Genomic DNA, 22,824 nt, shown 5'->3' with positions numbered 1-22,824 from the left:
CTGTGGCTACCGGTGTTGCGTGGAACGAGCTGGCGACGTGATCGTGACGAAAAGGGACGAAAAGGGCCCCGCCTCTGGCCTGGCCCAACTCGTTACAAGGCGTCAGGTGCCCGGGACCGTTGACGCGGCCGTTACTATCCATCCCCGTAATAACGCATGCCGTTAATAAGAGAACACACAGGGGAAGGAGGAACGTGCGTGTCTTCGAAGGAGCCCCTAGTCGTCGTATGAGCCATGTGCTCACCTTCGCGAACGGCGAAGGGCGTTTAACGGTCGAACATGTCTCGATAGTTCACGGCGAACACCAGCTGATCCACGTGTTCCTCCCTATGGTACTTTCGACCATGTGTTTCCCGCGCTTCCACCCCCGGAAACTTTACGATCGTCTCTAATGGACAATTCCTTCTTTTTTGTTCCTGTTTTCTTTCTAAAGAGTTTTAAGTCGATGGACAGAGGGTTTATTAGCGAGGGGTTAGAAGTTAAGTTAGATTGTTCATGTTTTACAAGAGACTGCGGTGTTGGGGATACTTGTAACTTTATAGTGGAAGCGTTCTTCATGGATATTTTATACGTATGGGTTTGACCGCTCTTATTCATTTCGAGCGGGTAAGATTCCGTAGAAGACGAAAAAGATAAATGTTCTTAACGTGGCAGGGAAATTGGCGTAAAGCAGCCATGTTGCTAGAATTGATCGCTGCCAAGTATGAGTTATATCTAATAGGAATTACATCGCCAATGTTTCGTTAATATATCACAGGTAGCTTCTTCAGGAGTCAAAGAACGCGCTGATATTGTGGAATATGCTCAAAAACATTAAATTGGAACGATTCTATGAATCCAGGCTGAGGAAACCTGACTGATTATTATCTATAGAATCTTTTGATGCGTGACCTATTTCTTATCGAAGGCACAACGAAAGCAATATTCGAGGAATTCTCGAATCCCATGGCTAATGACGTTTGATAACTCGCGACAAAGAAACCTAGCGAGTAAAGAAGCGAAAATACATCTGCGAATGTATATCACTGAATTCTTACGCAGCGATCAATCAAGCCTAACCACATCTCATCTGAAATAGTCCAATGATCGTTCGAATCTAAGTTGAATTCTCCAAATATCTTCAATTTCTTCACACTATTCGACGAATGCGTCTGAAGCTAGTAAAAAGCTATTAGAGTCGGAGGAAAGGAAACGAGCAGAGGTTAGCATTAACGCGGGACCAATCGTCTATTCCGGATATTACAGGGTCGAACGAGTGGAAACGCGACGAGGGAACGTTGCACCTTACAACGCCGCCACCAGCCAGGAGGAACAGGTGCCACAGCTGTTTCAGCAAGTGCAACGAACAGCGGAAGATAGAACGCGGCGGCCGCTATTAGAACTGTTGCAGGCTGGCCGTCTCGACCAAAAGGGGTGCATAACTATCCGAGGTGTTGCGAGCATATACCTTTTTACACCGGCGACCGTTGAACCAGCCGGACAGGATGCGTGTGCTCGACTTTTCATCTGGTACGCACATCGTTAAATAGCCGGCCGAGACGTTTTAATATTCTACGAGGCCTGTCTGCCATCGAGTTTCGGGGGCAAAACGAGGCTAATGCTTCCTCGAATACGTTAAGAATTAATTACGGATATGTTATGTTCCAAGTAAGTCTCGTCTTTATAGATCGTAGCACATTATGGATGTTTATGGAATATTTAAGAATATTCATGGAATATTTTCTGTTCTGCGTATATTTATGGAATATTTTCTATGGAAAGTATTCTGGGCAAGATTTTTTTATATTTTCTGCAACGATTTAAGAGCGCAGCATTGTATGAATCAAGAGCTTTCTTTTGCTTGACGTTTGAGACGTATATTATCGTTCTCTTGCTTTTTCTTCTTTTAAGATAACTGAAAGATTTCATTATACTCTTTCTTTAATGAATTTTTCTTTAATTTGATTTTATTAGAGAAGAATATAGATTTAAATATGTGGTTCGAAGAGTTTTCTTTCTGAAAATTAACATCTCTTTATAATATCGCGTCACAGTCTAGTTGTAATATGAATTATGATTTCTACTCAACAAAGACAGATTGTATATGTAATATACTTTAATTTGAAACCTGAAATTGAGAAATATGTATAGTATTTGACAAGGAGTTATTTTAAAAATCAGTTAATTACCGCTTAAATGACTACATACTATGTTGCGAAATTTTAAAAAGTTTATAAAACGAATGAAAAAAATACATGTTTACCTCAAAATTAAATAACAGAACAATTTCGATGACACAAAATTGGCGACATAACTTTTAATTACTCACAGCTCCTTATCGTTCGTATTTGTAAAATGTACGCATACAGAATAATTAATCGGAACCTAATTTCAGCGATAAATTCTGCACGCTGTTTTTAAATTAAAACATTCCATGGACATCACGAGTGGAGAACAGAAAAGATCGGCGGCAGGATATCGTCGGGATATCGCGTTTCCGCAATCGAACTGCCACCGGTCATATCCTGCGCGTCTCGACAGTTTGCCAGAGAAATTTATACAAAAATTCAATGGCCTTCCGTTCGATCCGTTTCACACGCCCACGCGCTTCGTTAGGCTCGATGGACGAGCGCGTTGATTTATAAGCAGCGACGCAGGAATATAAACGAGAAGCAGCGACTTTGGCCAAAGTCCAATTTAAACCGTGAAGGGAGGGAAGTTTTGTACTGTGCACCGAGCGTGGTTCCGCTCTGTTCCGCCCATAACGGTGACGGTGTGAACAACTCCGAGTGGACCTCCCGATCGACGTCCAATTTTGGACACACGAACGTCTTTGATACAAATTTCGAACGATCAAACATCTTTTTTTTAGTCTTATTCGTTCGATCTTCGGTAACTTTTCTATGTCTAACAATTATTTTTGAACAAATACTTTTCTATGACGAGGGGATGCAGAAGAATATATATTATACGACAGAGTTTACGACTAGCCTTAATGAATAATTTAATAGAGTGACGACAGTTGGTCCTTTGATGTTGTGCCTCGATAAAGAACATGAGATTCGATCTGTGGATCTGAGTCATTTTGTCACGCAGTTAACTGCATATTCACGGATCACAAACTCCTTGCAATAAAATATGTCTAATACTTTGTCCAATTCAATGAAATATCTATCTGCCTACCTATATCTATATGCCTACTATAATACCTAATAACCATGTGCCTACTAATAAGGCTCGTCACAATTCAATATCGAAATCTAGCGTCTTAGACAGCATCAAACGTTCCAAAAACATTTTCCAACCAATTCTTATCATGAGCGCTATTGAATGATCCTGAAGACAACGCTGCACAACTGATCACTCCAATTCAGCAAACCAGTTCCAAAGTGTGGAAACCGCGGCGAGAGAAGAGCAGCAAGCGAAACCTACCAACTATCGTCCACAAAATTAAAAAGCGGGACAATCCTCCGTTTCGTTCTTCGATTATCCGTATACTTCGTTGTGGCGTCAGCAGACCAGCTCCAAAGTGTCCAAACCGCGTCGAGAATAGACCAAGCTCTCCACACCTCGCGCGGCGGCGTGTGGGGGCGTCGTGGTACGAGCGTCCACCAAAGGACTTCAAGAAAGTTGCAAGAGAGGGGTCGTTTTCATCATTACCTTCTCCCTCTGCCCCTCGACTATCCTATCTTTCTCTCTCCTTGTTGCTCTCTCCCCCGTTGCGGGCTCTCTTTCCCTGTCGGCCCACTGATATCGCAGAGAGGTCGCGGTAGAAGGGGAGACAGAGAGACAGGTAAGCCTCGGTGCTCCGTTCGAAGGCTTACGCGAACGAAGCCAGCCGGTCGCCAGGAGAAAGAGAGCAAGAGAGAGAGATGAAGAGAGGCAGGAGAGCTCGCGTCCAAGTGGAGGGAGGCCGGTGAAGCGGAGGTGAAGCGCGACCGGCCCTCTCTACTCCAGGGGCCCAGGCTAGTCCAGTCCGGGACAGCACGCCTCCTGCTGCACGCTCCACGAGGTAGAACGGCGAACGTAGACACGAACACGTAGGACGTAAGCGCGGGACCAGGCGACCCGATCCTGTGCTACCACGTTGGCTGGTCTCCCTTCGCCAGGATAACCACGAACAGACATCCTCTGGGATCATTTGTCAACTGGGTCCTTCTTCATCGATCGTCGTCACCCATTCGATCCTTGGTGTCGTCGACTCTTATTAAGTCTCGACAAATCATTGAATAAATCTAGATAAGGGAAGTCTGGATAAAGGAGCAGGATCTCTCTGGTCTACGCCGATTATCACCTCGTGCAGTTGATTATTTCTTCGTGGCTCAACATGCTTCGTGAACTTGGTTCGGGTGTCGCGGGATTATTCCGAGTATGTTGATTTGTGGACTGTTCTTGTGAATTCCAGTTTCGAGTTTCGGCGTTGATATCGAGTTGTAAAAAGGGTCGTTCGAGTTCTTCGAATCAGTTTGGAGAACGATACGGTTTAGTTTTGGCGATAGAATTCTCACACTTGTCAGCTGTTCGCGCGTTTCTTGGTCGAAGAACCGTGATCGATCCTGTCAGTGGATTTTATCGCCATCCCCGACGGCGATCATCGCTGAACGCTTCCTCTTTCTAACCACCACCGCCCCCACCCCTGACATCACACGCGTCCAGCCACGCGATCACCGGGACCAGCGATCCGGAAGGTTTCGCGCAACGGTGACCAACGAGCCGGTCACTCTTAATGAACATCTGATCCACGGTGATTGAACATCTCTTTCGTTTGGATGTGTCTACGAAGCGTCACCGGTGTCGTCCTTCATCGACGTTCACCGACGGATGCGATGTATGGAATTTGTCCAATTTTTCCCGAGGAAATCCACTAAGCCGTGGTTCATCGATTAAAATAATTGGTGAACCAAAGAAGATTCCAGGATCTGCATAATTAACAGGGCAGTTGTACAAAGTTGGATAAGATCGTATCTTGCATTGTGGATAAGGTATAAAGAAATCGAGTTGAGTTTGTTAGATTTGTTTAATTGCGAAGAACGGTGCTTCTGCTGGTTAGAAACTTGAATGCGAATGATCAACGAAGAACTTGCTAGATAAAAATAGGTAAAATAAAAAGGCGAGATTTTGTTCTTGTGACCAGGAGAATCTGTGCGGGTATGACAGACGACTGTGAACGGTGCGACGGGCCGCGCGAACGGTGAAGTGTTGCCGCGGTGTTCAGTGAATATTCAGAGACTTCGACGCGCGGTCAGAAGGTAACCGAGGGATACAAGCAGACGGCGAACACGACCACGACGACGAAGCGGTTCGAATTCGGGTGAGTTTGTCATTTTCTCCCGCTCAAATTCCTCATTTTAGACACCTTATTAATTCCGTATTGATATTTCCAAGTTTTAAGGTAATTAATTAAATTAGAGAGACTCGATTCGAAACGACGAATAATATTTTCTCTATAAGCATCTCTTCTGTTCTTCAACTCGATACGATGAATGTTCTGATAAGTTTAAGTCAAAGATTAGTTAGAATAAGACGATGTACGTATATTTTAAATGAGATTTGGCATGCTTGAAGTTAAAGTTTAACGTTAAAATCTCGGAAAATATTAAACATAGAAACGCAATATATCTGTATGTGTAAGAATACGCTGAATGGAACAACGATAGTTGCATGCACGCAATTCACACGCATAAACGGGCACACATAGGCTGGCACACTCTGTGTTTACATTCGCCGATTATAGGCAACTGCTCGCCTACGTAATAATGATAGATCTATGAACGCGGTTAATGACTGACAAGCTTTGACAAGTGGTAAGGATGATTTTCGAGAAACAGATGCTGAGATGAGACTCAAGTTATCATCAACGGTATTGAAAACGTTACTCGAAAGATATACGTATAATGATTTTCTCTCTTTGGAGGAAACTTTCCTTTATTAACAAAAATGCATCACGAAGCTTGAATATTAAATGAATACTAGAAAATTTTGGGTCGTAATAAGAAACGGAATTCCTTTATATCCGATGTACAGTTACCAACAGTAGCCATTTCCAACGCAATAACTGTTTTAAAGTGCAAAAACGCGAGGTCCGCGAATTCATGTTTGTTAAGACCTTTTTTTCGTAATCTGGATATGTGAAATGGGTCTATAAATTTTCAGGCGTCGTCACTGAATCACTTGGTGCGGGCTTCTCGTTTTAGTTTATCTCGACAGTAGCATATTCAGCGCGGTAATAAGTATCAAGAACAGCTTCGTTGACAACGTTTTTGAGCGCATTACGGCAGAAACTTCGAGATTCAGGCGTTATAATAAACGCCCAACGATCCTGTCCCGCGAGACACAGGCTATTCAAACGGTTTTACAACCTGCTGAATTAGCAAAACACACAGTCTATGGCTTCCGTTTCAATTTGTTGGACGTTTCATACTTTTGAGACGGAGCATTTTCAAAATGAAATTCCGTTACTGAGATTCGATTACTAAAACTGTCGAGGAGAATAAATTGATCAATAACGAACTTTTATCCCAAATTCTTTTATCCCAATGCGTTGGACGTTTCATCTTTCTAAGGCGAAAAATCTTCGAGATGAAATTTTTCAACTAAGATTCCATTATTGAAATTGCTAGAGGAAAACACAGGTTGAATCTTCTTCGCAAAGGAATTTTCCACGAATGTCCACTTTGAAGAAAATATCTAACTCGTATATTTTTGGATTTCTTTATTTTCCAAATAATGTCATTTTTATCCTTTTAATGTCTTTTAATGTCATTATTAATATCATTTTTATCTGAAACACAGATTGAATGTTCGTATCATCGATTATTATTAATCTATGATTCAAATAGAAAATTATACAATAGATACAAAAATTATTCCTCATTTACCCTGAAATTAACGCACACCAATGAGTAAAATTCGCCGATTATTCGCCGATGAAATTACACAAAACAAAATTAATTGCACTGCACATCGGTTGTGCGAGCTTTTCCGACGATAAGTATACCGGATTCAATCTATAGATACCGTGTACACTGGCCTCTAACGATCCTCTCCAATCGTCGATTTATCAAATGAATATTCATGTAACCGAGCGCGAGATACGTATACTCGCAAGAAACTGCTCTTACCAATGCTCACCGGCAACATCCTCGACTTCCTGCGTCCTCGCCGACTAGACTGTATCTCGGCGCGTCATCGAAAATTCGAACGCGATCAGACAAAACGGATAACGATCGCGAGGTGAGGTGGCCGGTTTCCTTCAACCGGTTCCCATTATTCTTGAGAAATTCGTTTCTAATCGCGCGCCACCCGGGGCATCTGTCCTTTTTCCACCCTTACCAAGCCCACGCTTTCCAAGGCAACTGCTATCTCCGAGTGAGGCAGTTGTTGCGTCAGGTGGTGGTCGTTAAAGACGGACGTTGATCGCGTTTAAGGGAACAAGGGTTGACAGACGATAGGGTTCTCAAGGGTTCCCGGAGTCTTCGGTGCCCTGGCTTCCGTTAGAATTGATAACAGACATTAGGGCGAGCGATTAAAGTGATTAGTCTACGAGGGGGATGACCGATGTACTATATTGTGTCGTGATGTTCTGTTATAACGACACTTGGAGGTTTTGTAAAATTGGGATGTTGTAAGCATCGGTAAGTCGTTTTGCTACATTTGCTATATTTCTGATATTACGAAACTCGTGTTAGAAATTTTTTTTTGTCTTTTTAGAAAATTTAAGCGTAACGCAGTGATTTTGTTTCTTAAATTTTGCAGATGAGTGTAGGAGTTTTTGTAGGTTTTCATGTGTTCCTTCTAATAGATGTTACGATAATGTTATATTGGTATTAGGGGATTAGGTGTCACATTGTTATTAGATTGGATAATATGGATAATTTGTTAATCAATGGTATTGGAAAATTCCTATCGCTTTAGAAGAATATATTGTGAACCGAATGAGTTACTGAAATTTTCAAGTGTAGAGGATTCTTACAATTTTTTATTGTATAACATAAAAGCGACTTTATTATTAGTTGTCATAGTTACTGCAATTCTTCGCTGTATTATTCAAAGGCGACTTTGCCATTTGATATCACGCGTAACTAAAATGTTGAATTGTCAAAGAATCGTTGCAATCGTTCACGGTATTATTCCGCTTGACTTTATGTGCACCTGATGGATTATTATAGGGTCGCTGCAATTTTTCACCACATTATTGAAGAACCACTTTGTTGACTCATTTGAGTTATTTCACTTTGTTCCTAGTCGTCGCAGGGTTGTTGCTTTATTGTATTCTTTACGAGTAACTTTGTTATATGACTTAACATGCAACTGAAATATCGGATTGCAATTTCTCATCGTATTACTCGATTCGACTCGATGTGCATTCGTTGTTATAATTTTTCATTATATCGAACAAGAAACGTCTGGATAACGTTTAGTTTTGCATACAAAATTCGGTTACAAAGATCCAATCGAATTTGCTGATCCTTTATTAATTCTATCTTATTCAGTTCCTCTCTCCGGTCTGTTAATGGTCTTATCGATTGCTGCTGCACCTTAGGATTAATAGGTTGCACCGATCGTACAGCGTCATCGTGCGTTACATCGCTTAACGATACTTATAATTCCACCGTTTGTATTTTTTAACGCGCCAACCATATTCATTTTGCTGTATACCTTTTCCTCGCAACCTGCGCCACATAATCTCGATTTTCCAATCGATGCCTACCTAACGCACCGTTCCGCGTTACTTTCCGTTTCTTCCCTTTTCCTCCAACGAAACTTTACTTTTCTCCAACGTAACGATATTCTTCTTCTATATAAATATTTTCGCAATGAAAAACAATACTGCAATATTTTGTATGTGGGAACACGAACAAAGAAGACAAAGAATTGCAAAATAAAATCGAAGAGAATGAAATATAAATTTCGAGCTATCTATATCCTTTTGTTTTAAAGGAAATTTTTAATTTCCGGTGTATGTATTTCAAACTATCGATCGTTCAATAAAAATCCACAGAAATGAAAAAAGAAGACGAAGAATTGTGTCACTTTTATTCATCTTCTGAGTAGATTTTTATAAAATTGAGAAAAAAAGAACAAAGAAATTTCAATGAAAATCAAGATATGTATAAGAAACAGAGCAGGTTCCTAAGAATTTTCTTTCCTTAGGGATTTATCCGATAAATCAGACAAATTTTCTAAGGAAACGGAGAAATTCCAACGAAAATGAACCGATAGCGCAAGTTTTTAGCAATTTTCTTCATCTCGTAAATGAAAAATTGAAACTCGAAGTCGTGGAATTTCGGATTACCGATTATTCCGTTTGTCTCGCTTCGTAAGCGTTCAACGCTCGTAATAAATAATGCCCGTCAGCACGGTGGTGCGCGGCAAGTCGCTGGAAACTTTAACCAATCACACGGCAAACGTTCGCCTGACTTGAAGACCATTATCTCAGCTGGACATCCGAGTAATTCTGTACTGTCATTTCGCATCGAACTATACAATTCCTCTCGTTGCGAGTCCGCGACACCGTGCAATCCGTCAAACCCGCTCGTAATCGATCGATCGAGGGTCGCACCTGTTTATCTTCCCGCGACCCGATCGTGTAATTAGATTTCACAATGATTTTTATTCCCGTGTGCTTCTCTATCCATTACCAATCTATCGCTGTGCTTACACACGTTACTTGTACACGCATACATTTATACGTAACGTAAGAAAGATTAAGCCACAACCATGATAGATTCCAAAGATTCCACTTAAGAAGAGATACAAAATACGCGCAGTTCCTAACTTTCTATCTATTAATTTTAAATACACGGCTGACCGATAAGAACATTGCAAATTCTCTAAAAAACTGCTCGGTTATTAATGACAGGTATAGGTTGCGTGGACGAGTTTCTTTCCACTTGGACTTTTCTTTCTAATGGAATACCATCCTCGCTTAACTGTTCAGCAAAACGTGTGTTTCGCTATTCTCTAAATCTTCCTGTCTCTCATTTAATAACATTTGAGAAAGATATTATAATATTTTGTTCCGCTTCGCGTATCTACGCAAATTTTCCCAAGAAAGAATATCGTGAAAAATTGTTTGAAAGATTAGAACGATGGCGTAACGTGGCCCGATCAGTACGGATAATCGATGGTCGAGGCTAATCGCGCGATTTTTCGATAGACGCTGCCGATAGCGAAGGCCCATGCAACTTTAATGCGTCGTTTTCTCGAGCGACGCGATCGTTATTGGAAAATTTACGTGCGTCTAGCGGCTTAACGATTCTAGCGCGTCGAGCTCGGCTTCATGCGAGACCTTCTTCCTGAAAATCCTCTCTCGCCGCACGAGAAATTACACGGGATGGCGAACCGTGGTATTACGCACCTATTACGTGTCATGCACGGGAACCGGAATGCGGTCCCGCCGGTAAAACCGTCTCGAAAACTTCGACTGATCTAATCTGACGTCCATCAGACCGTTCCATAGACTCATTCATCGGCTACAAAGTGATATTAGCGGTATTCCTGGTATGCGGCTAAGGAAGCGATCACGTCGAACAACGACCGCCATTTCTCGAGATTTTGCCATCTTTCTGATATCGGTGAGACTGAAACGCGATCATCCGAGCATTCAGCTAGGATCACTAAGATTGCTGTTTTAATAGGGTTCAAGGTGATGAAGTTGCTCTTTAAGTTTATGGATACTCGGGAGATATCGGTGATTTTTTCTCACTAGCTATCGAGTTTGTAGATAATTTGAAAATGCTTTAGTTTATCTTGTTTGGTTTATAGAGATGTAAGTATTTCTAATCTTCGCGATGATATGATAGTAGGGTTGAACGAGACGATAGTAGGGATGCAAAGAATAGATACTTGAGATATTACGCTACCTTTATATTGTTTCTTTAATCTTTGCTTGTGAGACATTAATCTTGATCAATCTTAAATATGCACACTTATTTAAAATTACAAACTTGTTTCTTTCCATATTTTTTGTCCGATTGTAGATTTAATGACAGCGGTTATTCTCGTAATTAGCATTATTTCTATGGTAGATAGTCTAGCTCTTATCTAAACGTTATCCTAACATGTATTAAATTATAATTAACCAATAATAAAAATTCCAATGAAAAACTGGTAGAAACATTCCATAACTCTTTCGCTATAGTTGTCCCTTACTTCGTGCAAACCAACATCAACTTGTCTCAACATCTCACTTAAACTTTTTCTCAATTCTCAAACAAAGTCCCTTCGAAGTACGTTCCAATTCTCCCAAATATTTCGAAATTTCTACCAAAATCCCATCCAATTCAACTCACTCGAACTTGAAGCAACCCTACAAGAAAAAGTTCTTCAAACCTCGCCCAATGTCCTTAAACGTTCCCAGACGCTTTCAAACTCGGTCCATTCCATCTCAAAATCATTTCCTCGCAATAATGAAATCGGCAGCAGAGAAGCGTCAAATCGCAAACCGTCGGAGAGTGTTCATCGGTTGTCACCGTGGAGCAGGAATGCGGTCTAGGTGGTGGCCGATTCGATCGCGGCCATGTCAAGGATACGGCGCGGGTGCTTCTTCGCTCGTGCTTCTCTTATTTCGTTTATTAGCCGCTCGACCGGCCAGTTGTCCGCTGGTTAATTGCGGCGGCTCGCGCGGCGTCGTGCGGTTATACAGTTAACCGCGTGTGCTCGCCGCATGTGGCACGCTACATCGTCGCCCTGCCCGCGACTCTACCGGGCCGAGAGCGTCCACAGGTAGCTCGAGGCTATTTATAGTCGCCGCTGGTACATACACGCTCGTCGATCTTGCCGTTTTCAATCTTGACCGTTTGCGGATTTTTGTGATTTTTGGAATTTTAGTTGTTCGTGTATTTTTAAGGGACCCTTTTGTGGGTCCTCTGATCGTTTCATGAAATATTTTAGAGTGGTTTTGTCGTGGAGAACGTGAAATCGTAATTTTCAAATGACATTTTTGGACGGAAGTGATTAAAGGGTTGATGGTGTTTATTTGCGTGGACGATACATGTGGTAGGAAAATTTCGTTATTTAGAATCGATTTTAGATGAAGGTTTGCGGCTGATTTTGTCGAAATGGGGTGGTTAAGAGGGTTGATAGTTTTTGTGTTCGTCGTTGGCGATGGTCAGAATGTAAAGAGAATATTATTATTTAGAATCGACTTTGTCATCGCTATAGTTTCTCATTCGTTCCCTAATTATCATTGTATTCTGATAAACATATTCGTATCATATCATTCATATCATTTTATGGTAGAAGCAGTAGATATAATCGGCAATCACTTTGTTCATGGAAATGTTAGATTTGCTACCAGCATGTTATCGCTGGTAGGTGTTTAACTCGTAACACCTACTTCATTTTCTAATTGGAAGGTGTAAATGCTCCATTACAGTCACACATGAAAATGTAAATGCTGCGCTGAAATATATCGATAAACATACTTATGATGCATAATACTCAAACTGGATATCACGAGTATCTACTTTATTTATGGAAACAGTATGCTATACAAAATCACCTTCGTCTGTTAAGAATTCTAACTAGCTACAGAACGTAAGTACTACGAAAATTCCAAGCTTCGTACATCAATATAGCTAGCCCTAATCTCATCTTCCGCTACATGGGCGCCGGCTGCTGCAAAAATCCTGCAAGAAGAAAGTAAATACCTTCCGATCGAACAGAACCAACAAACGCTCCGCTTTATCTTGGCTCTCCAGCTTCCAGCATCAGGCCGAGCCACACCTGGCCCCGATTGCGTCCCACCTATATATCTATTCCACTTGCAAACCTCCTCAACTATGCGCTCGTTCGGCCGGCCTGCTGCTGGCTAGTATATCTGACCGCGTACTCGCCAGCTACTCGCGGTATCTAAGACGCGGCTAGACTCGCCAGATGGATTTACTACGGGCTACAATCGGTTTTACTGTTGCTCCATGACGCGGGATACCTTTAAATTACTCCCTCCTTTCGTTAACCTCTACTTGTCAGCGACAGTTCAATGATATCTAAAAATGGTATCTTAAACTGGTGAACATTGGTATGTTTTTTGTAATATGTCCACGTGTACGTGTGCAGAAATTAATATCACGCGCAACTAGGGACGAACATTACATACAACTGGAAATATTATATTTGTTCATTTTGATGTAGTCTTGTATATTATTATATATATAGTCTTTGCCACGTACTATAATCAATAGTAATAGTAACGTTATCGCGTTTAGAAAGATTCACAACGTTTTTACTATTTTTGTTCACCTCAATGTATTTTTAATACCCCGTCAATGTTAACCTGGTAGTTGAAGTTCCAAGTGATATTTAAACTTTATTTTTCCTTCTTATTTATTTCACTGATTACTTAATGTTTTTAGCCATTGCTTTATCGTTATTCATTGCTATAGCGATTGCTATGGGTTGAGCTTTTATTTCTTTATATTCTAATACAGACTGGAGACATTCCTAACAGATGTTTTTAGTTCTACGAGTGTCTGAAATCTAATAAAGACACATTACTGAATACAGTGCGACCAATAAGATTCTTTCCGTATCTGCACTTTCTTTCACGAAATTTCGAATTTATATACTTTCCGTCCCAAAACTGGCGATTCGGTCTTGTTTTCGCTTCGATCGTTTTAAACCGAAAGACGGCTTCTTACCGGGCGTTCCGGTCGTTTTGCTCGCGTCTAATTAGACGTTCGGCCGACTCGCGTTTCTTATGCATTCCTCTAGCTCTAGCTGTTTGCCCAGACGGCTTTTTCTGGCAGGGAACACGCGTTTTCAGCGGAATTACTGTTCTTACCGTTCCAAGAGCGAGATAAATGCCGCTTGATGGACGAATCATGAGGTTTTAATGGCGCCCCGCCGGTCATTCGGATCACCGCGTGGTTATTGCTCTCGCCTCCGACTGGCCGGGCCCGCCGCCGTTTCTAAGACTTCATCTCTCTGTAGAACAGACGTGTTCCGATGGCTTTCGAACCGGTGGCTATCGTCTCTTTGAGTGATCGCTCTTGTTTCGTCCTAGCACCGCGGGAAACGAATTGATGCACGGCGACCTGTTCATTCAGAAAAGCGAAGATTCTTCTTCTTGCCAGAAAATGTGGTCGAGTGGTTTTGCTTGATGGATGTCGTGCAGAGATATTTTTGTAGTCCATTGATGACCGAGCAGTGGAATAACGGACGAAAGTTGCGCGAATGCAGTATTATCAATCGTAGTTTACCGACATTTTTCCAAAGTTCTAACGAAATTTTCAATTTCCTCCTCACATTATGTATCACGAGCGTGCTAAATCCAAAGATGCCAATTTTCTATCAAATTAATTTCATAAATAAATTAAATACCTATATACTTTATGGCTTCACTGAACTTCCAATTTTCTTGCTACATAAAATGTAGTTGAATATACTAAATGCCAATATACCAGATACCGATGTTCTATCAATTTAGATCCAAGGATTGCCTACTTTTAATTCTACTTGGGTTTCGATTCAAAATTCGCAAAGTTAAACCTTGATAATATTGATAATACGAACAACGTAATACGTGAAATACAATTGTAATAGTGAAGAGTCGCAACAATGTAAGAAAACGCGGAAAGTCGTAGCATACGGATACTTCAGAGACAGTTTTATCGTAGAAGCGTAAGGCAGGAGGGGCGAGAGAGTCGGAACGACGGTATACTCGCAAACCATTCGGTCGCGAATTAGAAATTAGCTGTCGTGCATTTACATACTGCGCAGGTGGCCGCTTGCAACCAGACCGGTCACTGTTTTCAGGGTAAAACGAGTTCCGCCGCGGAAAAAGGCGGCTTCTCGGCCGGCACTCGAAACCGGTGCAATAAAGATTCATGATCTATAATGTAGCGATATTAGCCTGCGCAACGAAAAGCGTCGAGTGAAAAAATTCGATCTGTTTAAAAGCCACCTGTCGCGCTCTCCACCTCCACTACGATAGAAATGGTTTTCAGAAGCGATATATCGCGAAAGCTGATAAACAGTCGTTGCCTGTGCCGATGATACTAATCTGTTAAAGCCGATGATACTGATCTGTTAAAGCCGATGAATCGATAAACCCTGCACACCAAGTAATTTCTGAGTAATTACGATTTATCAGTTGCTGCTTGGAAGCTATTACCAAGTATTACGAAGGTTTAACGTCGTAAGTTTGACGAACGGAGTTGTAACTTTTGAAATTAAACAGCTTTCCGAGAATTCATTAAAAATTCTTTTAATACGACGTTTACGTACAATAGATTCATACAACACGAAAGAATTGTCTTCGTACAACAAGACAAAATTGTCTTCAATCTGTTCGTGCAATTTTCTTCGTCCACTGAATATTCTAATAACGCAACGCATTATACAAAGCTCCAATCTCTTCAGCTTTGCACGACGACGGTACTCATCCATCACCCCCAAACACAAGCGGAATCCGAGGAACGTGAAGAACGAGGAAATTGTCAGAATACACCATTACAACGCTTCACGATCCCTATTAACGTCACATTGATCGACCTGTTCCCTACAAAATTAACTCTTCGACTCACTGTCAGGCTACTCCATAAACCACATTCATCCTCCCCTATACATATAATTCCCATAGAAAATCAATTCCACGTAGGGTCTCTGTCGACGCTATCGCATTTCACGGTATCACGACACTGCCATACACGAAACGAAGGTGCGTTTTGCAACTGTTAGGAGAACGTGGAAACGTTCGAGGGCCCGTGACAGCCGTATGAGTAGCATTAATGGCGCGGAGGAGCCGTTTTTCCGCGGTGTTCAACAGGCATCCACGGGGATGCGCGAACCTGTTCTCGGGTGCCTCCTTCCGCGGGACCCACACATCAGTCGGATGTAGTCATCTGTATCAATCAGGGAGCCGGTACCAAGCCGCTATACACTTTCTTGCGCCGCGTGTTCCACGGGCACGCACACCGCGCGCAGTTAACTCCAATCAGGCTCGATTGCATCGGACAAGTGGAATAATTATTGCCCGGCGTCGCGTTATTGAATTATTAGCCACGAGCGCGGGTCCGCGATTCGCTTCGTAAATAAGCCGCGCCTCCACCACGACGTCGATACCCCCGATTTCTTTGCAGGATGGCGCTCGTAATTCCTTCGCGAGGGAAAAAGTGGCCGGGCAATAAATAAACTCGGGAAACGAGGCGACGATTCGCCCCGTTGCAGACTCTGGTTTATGTAGAGGTTCTTGGTGTTCTTGGTTGGGGTACAACGCTTTATTCTTTCAGTTTTTAATCTCAGTTAAATATAGTAGAGGTTCTTCGTTCGGATGCAGCACTTTATTCTTCGTGCTTCTAATCTCGGTTACATGTTATTCACATCAGTGATGTTAGTTCGTTTGAATGGTAGCGACGGAGAAGTGAAGCATATCGTATGCATGTCGAAGCATGAGCAACGAATGAAAATAAAATTTTGGGAAATACAGGTAAGTTGAATCTGACTCGAATTGATAGCGTTAGTTATGACCGAGAGACTCTAGTTGAGAGATCCTGGTTAATAGATGCCAGAGATTAATAAATAAAAACAAAGTTTCGAGGGAGAATGATTTTTGGTAGTCAGGAGGAAGTCTGTTGGAATTGATATTGTTCTTCGGTTTTTGATTCTCGGTTGTCTGCAAAGATTCACTGGGTGCCCTTGAATTTTTACTCTTCTTATACAGTTATTATCCTACTCAATTACTAATCCGCCACTCTTTTCTCTAATTGCGATATTCTCTGCGTTAACTGTGAAAAACGAGGCTTCTCTAGCAAAAATAATACGTCTTTATCCGGCAATCGTTAGATCGTCTTTATGTCAACGATTGTATCGTTGAATCTAACGCTAGTAATTGAGTAATAAAATTACGAGTAATCACGGTACGCCAATATCACGCAACGATCAACGAGACCATAGATCGGTAAAACGAAACGACGATTGTAAATCTGCCACCAATTTCTTGCGGATTTAATTAGACACGGCTCATTGAGTGGTAACAAGAAGGGGGTTCTGGTTATCCATATAGGTATATCTGTAATAGATCTACGAACGAGCAATCGACGTGTGTTTTCCTGACATTTCAAAATCATTTAATCTGTCCTCTCACCTGGAAATTATAAGGAAAAATTAGCGGGAAAATTCTGGTCGTTGGTTTTGCGATTGCAAGTTTTAAGTGCACGTATTTGCGAAATTAAATGGAAGCACTGTGCGAAGTCAGTGCTGCCACTGTATGAGACGAGCGTAAATATTCGCTTTTAGACGTCGATTTTATTTGCGCGCTCACGCGGCCGCTAAGCGAGTACCACGGCCAATTGAATCTCGTAAATCACTCGGGCAGACGTTATGAAAGCGAGGATGACTTAATGCGCTGTTACGGTAATGAGAGGCGAGAGACGTGTTCTCGTGCCGCTAAGCAGCTCCCATGGTGTGCCTCTTTGTGCACGCTTTTGGGAAGAGGAATCGCCGTTTGATGATCTTGGATGTAGTTGTTGAAGATTATTCTGAATATCTTTTTGGATTGTAATGAGCAATAATTTTGAACAAATTTTGCTTGCAACATGAGATTGAATATTTTATGGTATAAAGTTGTGAATGTAGAATGTGCAATTGCATTCTGAATAGATTTTGTAGGTAGAGTTGAATATTTTTTAAATATAATATTATCATTTATATTCAACATACAGCGAAGAAAAGGAAGTTTAACATTGATACTCGCATGTGTAATATATGAGCGTTGTATAATAACATTTGCGATATAAATTTTTACAATCTTGGTAAGAATTATTTGCTCTGGAATATTTATTACATCTGTTCATTGTTCTTGTCGAATATAAATTTGTTCGTAAAACTTCTGACATTCTTTGTATCATATTTAACGTTTCTTTTGACCACTACATACGTACCTACGTAAATAAATTAAAAACAAACTTCGGTTCATTTACGTGGAAAATTGTTGAATCTAGAACCTGTACTCTTTCAAGTTGTTTGTTGATAGTCACTGTAAAATTTTCCGAATCTGTCCAATTTTCATCGCAAATATAATTTCTAAACAATGTCACATTTCTAAAACTACATATCATTTTAACAATTTTTAAAATAAATATGTATCAATTTGTCTTCGATCTACTTTAACTTTGCAATCTTGACTATCGTATCATATATATCAAACGCCCGTCAAGCACATTAAAATTTTCTTTGAAATCCAATGAAGCGTGTCAGAAATATCTGTCGTGCGCGCACGAGACACGAAAATCGCGTTAATTTCAGTGCGGTCGATTTTAATTAATGTCCTGTTTTAAAAAGCCGACCGATGGATCGCTGCATGCGATGCTTCACGCGGTGCGGCGTGGAATGCGTGCGTGTCAAACGTGATATATTCCCGATGTTTCGATCTAAAACTGTTTACAGCGACGAGATAGCGTGGCCTCCTTCGTTGCGCGCCATGTCGTTGCACCGGCGTCGATCCGTCGATCCATTAAGGATCATAAAAGCGTGTCAATCACGCTGCGCGAGATAGAATCGACTTCCTATTGCGCGAATACGCCGTTCGAATCGCGCGCCGCGCCGCCAGATAATGAACACGTTAGTCTCTTATCCACGCGTTCAAGTCACCGAGAAGCCGACTGTTTCAACTCTGATTCTCCACATTTTCGCTATTTATATTTCAAATCTTTTTCTCTCTAAGTGGTGTATGTGAATATTTGTGGTCTTAAAAGTTATGTAAATTCTACAATTGAACTTTCTGTTGAACGTTCGGAGATTAAGATAAGATACCATAATAGATATTACATTTTTCGATGGTTGTTTCAACGATCTTTAGGATATGGTAGTCCTTTATTATTTGTACTTTTCTAATTTTAGCTTGTTCAGCAGATACAAACATTTCATCTAATCTCTTTAGTTACGTATATAATATAATAATGTTTCTTACTTGTTCCACCGAATAAAATCATTTTACTCTGACTGCAATAAAAAAATCAATCTGAGACTGCGTCTACGTAAATCAGTCTCCACTTTTACGTAAATTTCCTCGTTGTAAGATATTCTGGATATAAAAATATTTCCACTTCTTTCCTTTTCTTTAAACTTTGTAGGCAGTTCGTGCAGACACTCTGATGGCTTGTTAGAAGGAACTTTGAGAGAAGCGGCGCGTTTCGAGAAAGTGTTACGGCGCGCTGTGCGGCGCGACCTTGGCACGGCGCGGAGACGCGCGTCGGAACGTTTCGCAAATTGCCGGAAATTTCCGTGGGAAACTGCGCGTATTCTGCCTGAGAGTGTGGCGACGTGCGCGTAACAAGCAACCAGTATCGGGTGTGCACGCCGGCTAGGCGTATCCCCTGACATGGTCCTGCACTTAGTAAATGTTTCTTCGCTGATTTCTGTCTCGAAGAACAAGCATACTTCGTCTCAAATACTTATAATCGTACCGTGGTACTTTCTAAAAACATTCTCGTCCCATAGCTTCTCTCTCTCCATAGTCTCTGAGTAAATTCTTTTTTACAACTACTCCAAGACTTTTGTTCTTCATAAATAAGGATAAGAACATTTTACGGGCGTCTTCAAGATGTCTGAACATTCTATAAATGTTTCAAGATACCTTCTAAATATTCAGAGTAAGATTCTGTATTCGCAGTGTTCTTGTATTTCTGTCAAACTCGCTAAAATATTGATTTATAATTGCCTCATTGGGAAAAGTAATTACACGTTAGAAAAGTCTAAGTTGAAACTTGTAATGTCCTTTGAAATCCTCGAATCGAATATGTTTGAGATATTCAGATTCGCTTGTAAGAAGTTCGGACTTAAAATAGCTGAAAAATGAACGTATTCGAAGCAACGTGTACTACGTTGGCATTAAAGATCACCGTGTTCCTGAATTCCATGTTATCATTAAAGTCTCGACTTTTACAAAATCGTAAATGAAACCCTATTCTTTCTGAACCTACAAAGGAGTTTAAATGCAGCAGATATAACTCGCAACTGAATCGTTAAGAGGAAGCGCCGAGTTCAAAAGGTAACAACCGTCGCTCGATTCAATTACCCTCGTCAGATTTCAGCCAACGAACCGTCCCTCATTGACACCAAAAAAAAAGAAAAAAAAAAGAAGGAAAGAGAGGGAAACGAAGGGAAAGAAGGGAATGAGAAAAGGGAACGGCTCAAAAGGGGAAAGGACGTAATTATTCGTCGGGAGGAAGTGACAATTTACATTCCTGGTCGCGCGTCACCGTCTGAAACCCCTATTTGTTGGCTGGCAGCAGGTGTAGCGCTCACCCCCATAAATGACCGGATATTTTCCGTGTCGGTACGTGCGTCACCGTAGCGTATGAAATGGTCACAGTACGAATTAGTGCGATATAATGGCAGGTCGTGCAACAAGTGCGACTCATAGGTATCAGGTGCATGCACCATTGGACGAATATGGTACGTTGAACGCGGCCGTTAGAGGATCGGCTTAGCACGTGACTGAGACTCGATTCGAATATACCAGGGAGGATACCTCTTGCGTTTCGTTGCGGTTACGCAAATGAAACGGGAAACGAAAGGGGCGATTCGTATGAAATTATTTGAAATAAAGACGAAAGGTATTTGGTATTTGTTGTACTGGATATTTCTATAATTGGAAGTTTCGTATCTTTTATATTCTAATTGCAAGTTGAATTACTGAAGGTGAATTTTTTTAAGACTTTCAAATCTCAAAGTTTCGAATTTTCAACGATCCTAGTACTTAATCTTTCAAAGCTTCGAATCATCGAACTCTCTGTTCTCTAAATTCTCTCATCTTCCTTCAATCTCCCGCGAATTCTTCCGAATTCTCGAGTACTCGAACGTTTAAATCCCAAAGATCCCCAACTTTCGAATTTTCAATTCCATGTTATCAAACTTCCAACTTCCTCTAGCCCTGACTTCTCATTTTCCGTAATTCCAGTGCGTTGAAAATAAATCTAAAAATCTCCCGAAAAAATAAACTTCCCTAATATAACCCGGTGAACCTTATCACGTATAAATCACAGTGAAATCAAGGAAAACCAACGAGTATTTAGAAATATACCGTCCGATACCGTAAGATCGTAGAAGCGGCTGCAGGCTACTATCTTGCTCGTAATTATCAGCGTAACAGTATTAGCAGTTGGAAACGCAAGGGGGTCCCGATAAGGGCGAAGCGCGGAAACGATGATCGGGCGTTAAAGCAAAGCGAGCTGAAGGAGAGAACGAGCGAGAGAATGGTTCGATGCATCGACACTCTCGTGGCCGGTATCAGGTGCAGGGCGTAGGATAGGCGCACACGGTGAACGCAGCCGTTGCTCCGGCCGGGCACGTGAATGAGGTCTATTCTCTCGAACGTATACACGATCGGTCGAACGTCGATCGGGTATCGCGCGGCATGCAAGGAGGCGGGTCAAGATTTATCTAGCAAATAACCTCCTGTTGCTCGCACGTACCATATGTGGCAAAAGTTTCCAGCCGTTGCAACAGCTACCCTCCTTCTATTCGATATCGCGTGTTCCTTTTTCTTAAATTGCTGATTTTGGAGATCGGGCATTGAGCAATTGGTGAAGAGATTCTAGATTTCTATTAGCTATTCGAGATACGAATTTTTGAATACTGGATTGATCGAAGTAGAAATAATTTTTGTAAGTTTCCAACGTACCAATTTTGAAGAAGTTTTTAATTCTGATTTAGAAGTGTGCATTTTCGAATATCGAATCGGCCGAATTAGAAATCGTTGCAGTTTTAGAAAATTCTGCACCTCGGCTTGTTTTTTAAACGACTGTTGATTTTGCAGATCGAATAAAGTAGAATTTGATAAAATGTTCGTGGAGTATAGATTTTAAATTCCAGATTTGTTAGTTATTCGAGATGGTATTCCTAGATATTGGAGCCCGCGGATTAACAACTTCTGTAATTTTGAAAGTAATGCTTGAAATAGTCAACGTACGAGTGGTTACGAGTTAATCTACAGCTTTGAATTTCAATCTTTTATTTAAATCTTCCTATATATTTCTGTTAAATTATGTACCATTTTTACGAGTATAATTATTCCGCAGCGTGTAAGAAGAGCAAACAATCAATAAAACCGGCCTACTATTAGCAGGATTGTTCGAACCAACTCGCGTTCCAACGATTTTCTAGAACGGGCAATAACTCGAGCAATAACTCGCGTCCGCGCGAACACATTCTAGGATCGTCTCGAACGAAAGTGCAAGTAAGAACTGTGCAATTAAACGACCCCAGGATCCCGTCGCGAAGTCAGAAGCCCCGTGTGTACACGTGGGAACATTTTCTAACTAAAATAGCTCGCGACAGCCTGTTTAATTACCATCCTTGAAACGGTAACAATCTTTCTACACGCATTTAATTCTTCGTTGGTTCAATAAAGTCCTTTGGTAAAATTTTATGAATATTCAAACACATACAGCACGATTAAGTGTAGCAGGTACAGTATATCTATTGTGAAAGCATTAATATTTATTAGAAAACTTAAAAGAATGTAAATTGATGTATTTAAAAATAGAAGCTAGAGGGGAAACATTTTCAGAGTATGTACTAAATTTTCGAAGTTCCGAAACTGCAATGCGTTGAATTTCTACAGTTTCGAAGCTTCGAGTTCTCAACGCATCGAATTCCCAAAGCTCTGAATTCTTAACGCATTGTATTCCTACAGCTGCGAATTTTCAGTGCATGGAATTTCCGAAGCTTCAAGTTCCCAACGCATCGAATTCCCAAAGCTCAGAATTCTTAACGCACTGTATTCCTACAGCTGCGAATTCTCAGTGCATGGAATTTCCGAAGCTTCAAGTTCCCAACGCATCGAATTCCCAAAGCTCAGAATTCTTAACGCACTGTATTCCTACAGCTGCGAATTCT

General features: G+C 41.2%; 1 protein-coding gene across 6 annotated transcripts in view; it reads left to right on the top strand.

The window, feature by feature from the left end:
• Nucleotides 1-3,934: 3,934 nt before the first annotated feature.
• The window catches only part of LOC126914338 (paired box protein Pax-8), a 196,559-nt gene continuing 177,669 nt past the window's right edge, over nucleotides 3,935-22,824 (top strand). For all 6 annotated transcript variants that reach the window (XM_050718131.1, XM_050718133.1, XM_050718132.1 and 3 more), the window contains exon 1: nucleotides 3,935-5,290. The gene's annotated coding sequence lies outside the window, so the exon portion shown is untranslated. The remainder of the gene's footprint in view (nucleotides 5,291-22,824) is intronic.

This window comes from Bombus affinis, chromosome 3 (genome assembly GCF_024516045.1).
Source record: "Bombus affinis isolate iyBomAffi1 chromosome 3, iyBomAffi1.2, whole genome shotgun sequence".
In the NCBI taxonomy this organism is placed as follows: Eukaryota; Metazoa; Arthropoda; class Insecta; order Hymenoptera; family Apidae; genus Bombus; species Bombus affinis.
The sequence above is the reverse complement of the archived record's forward strand: the minus strand, read 5'-3'. Positions and strand labels throughout refer to the sequence as shown.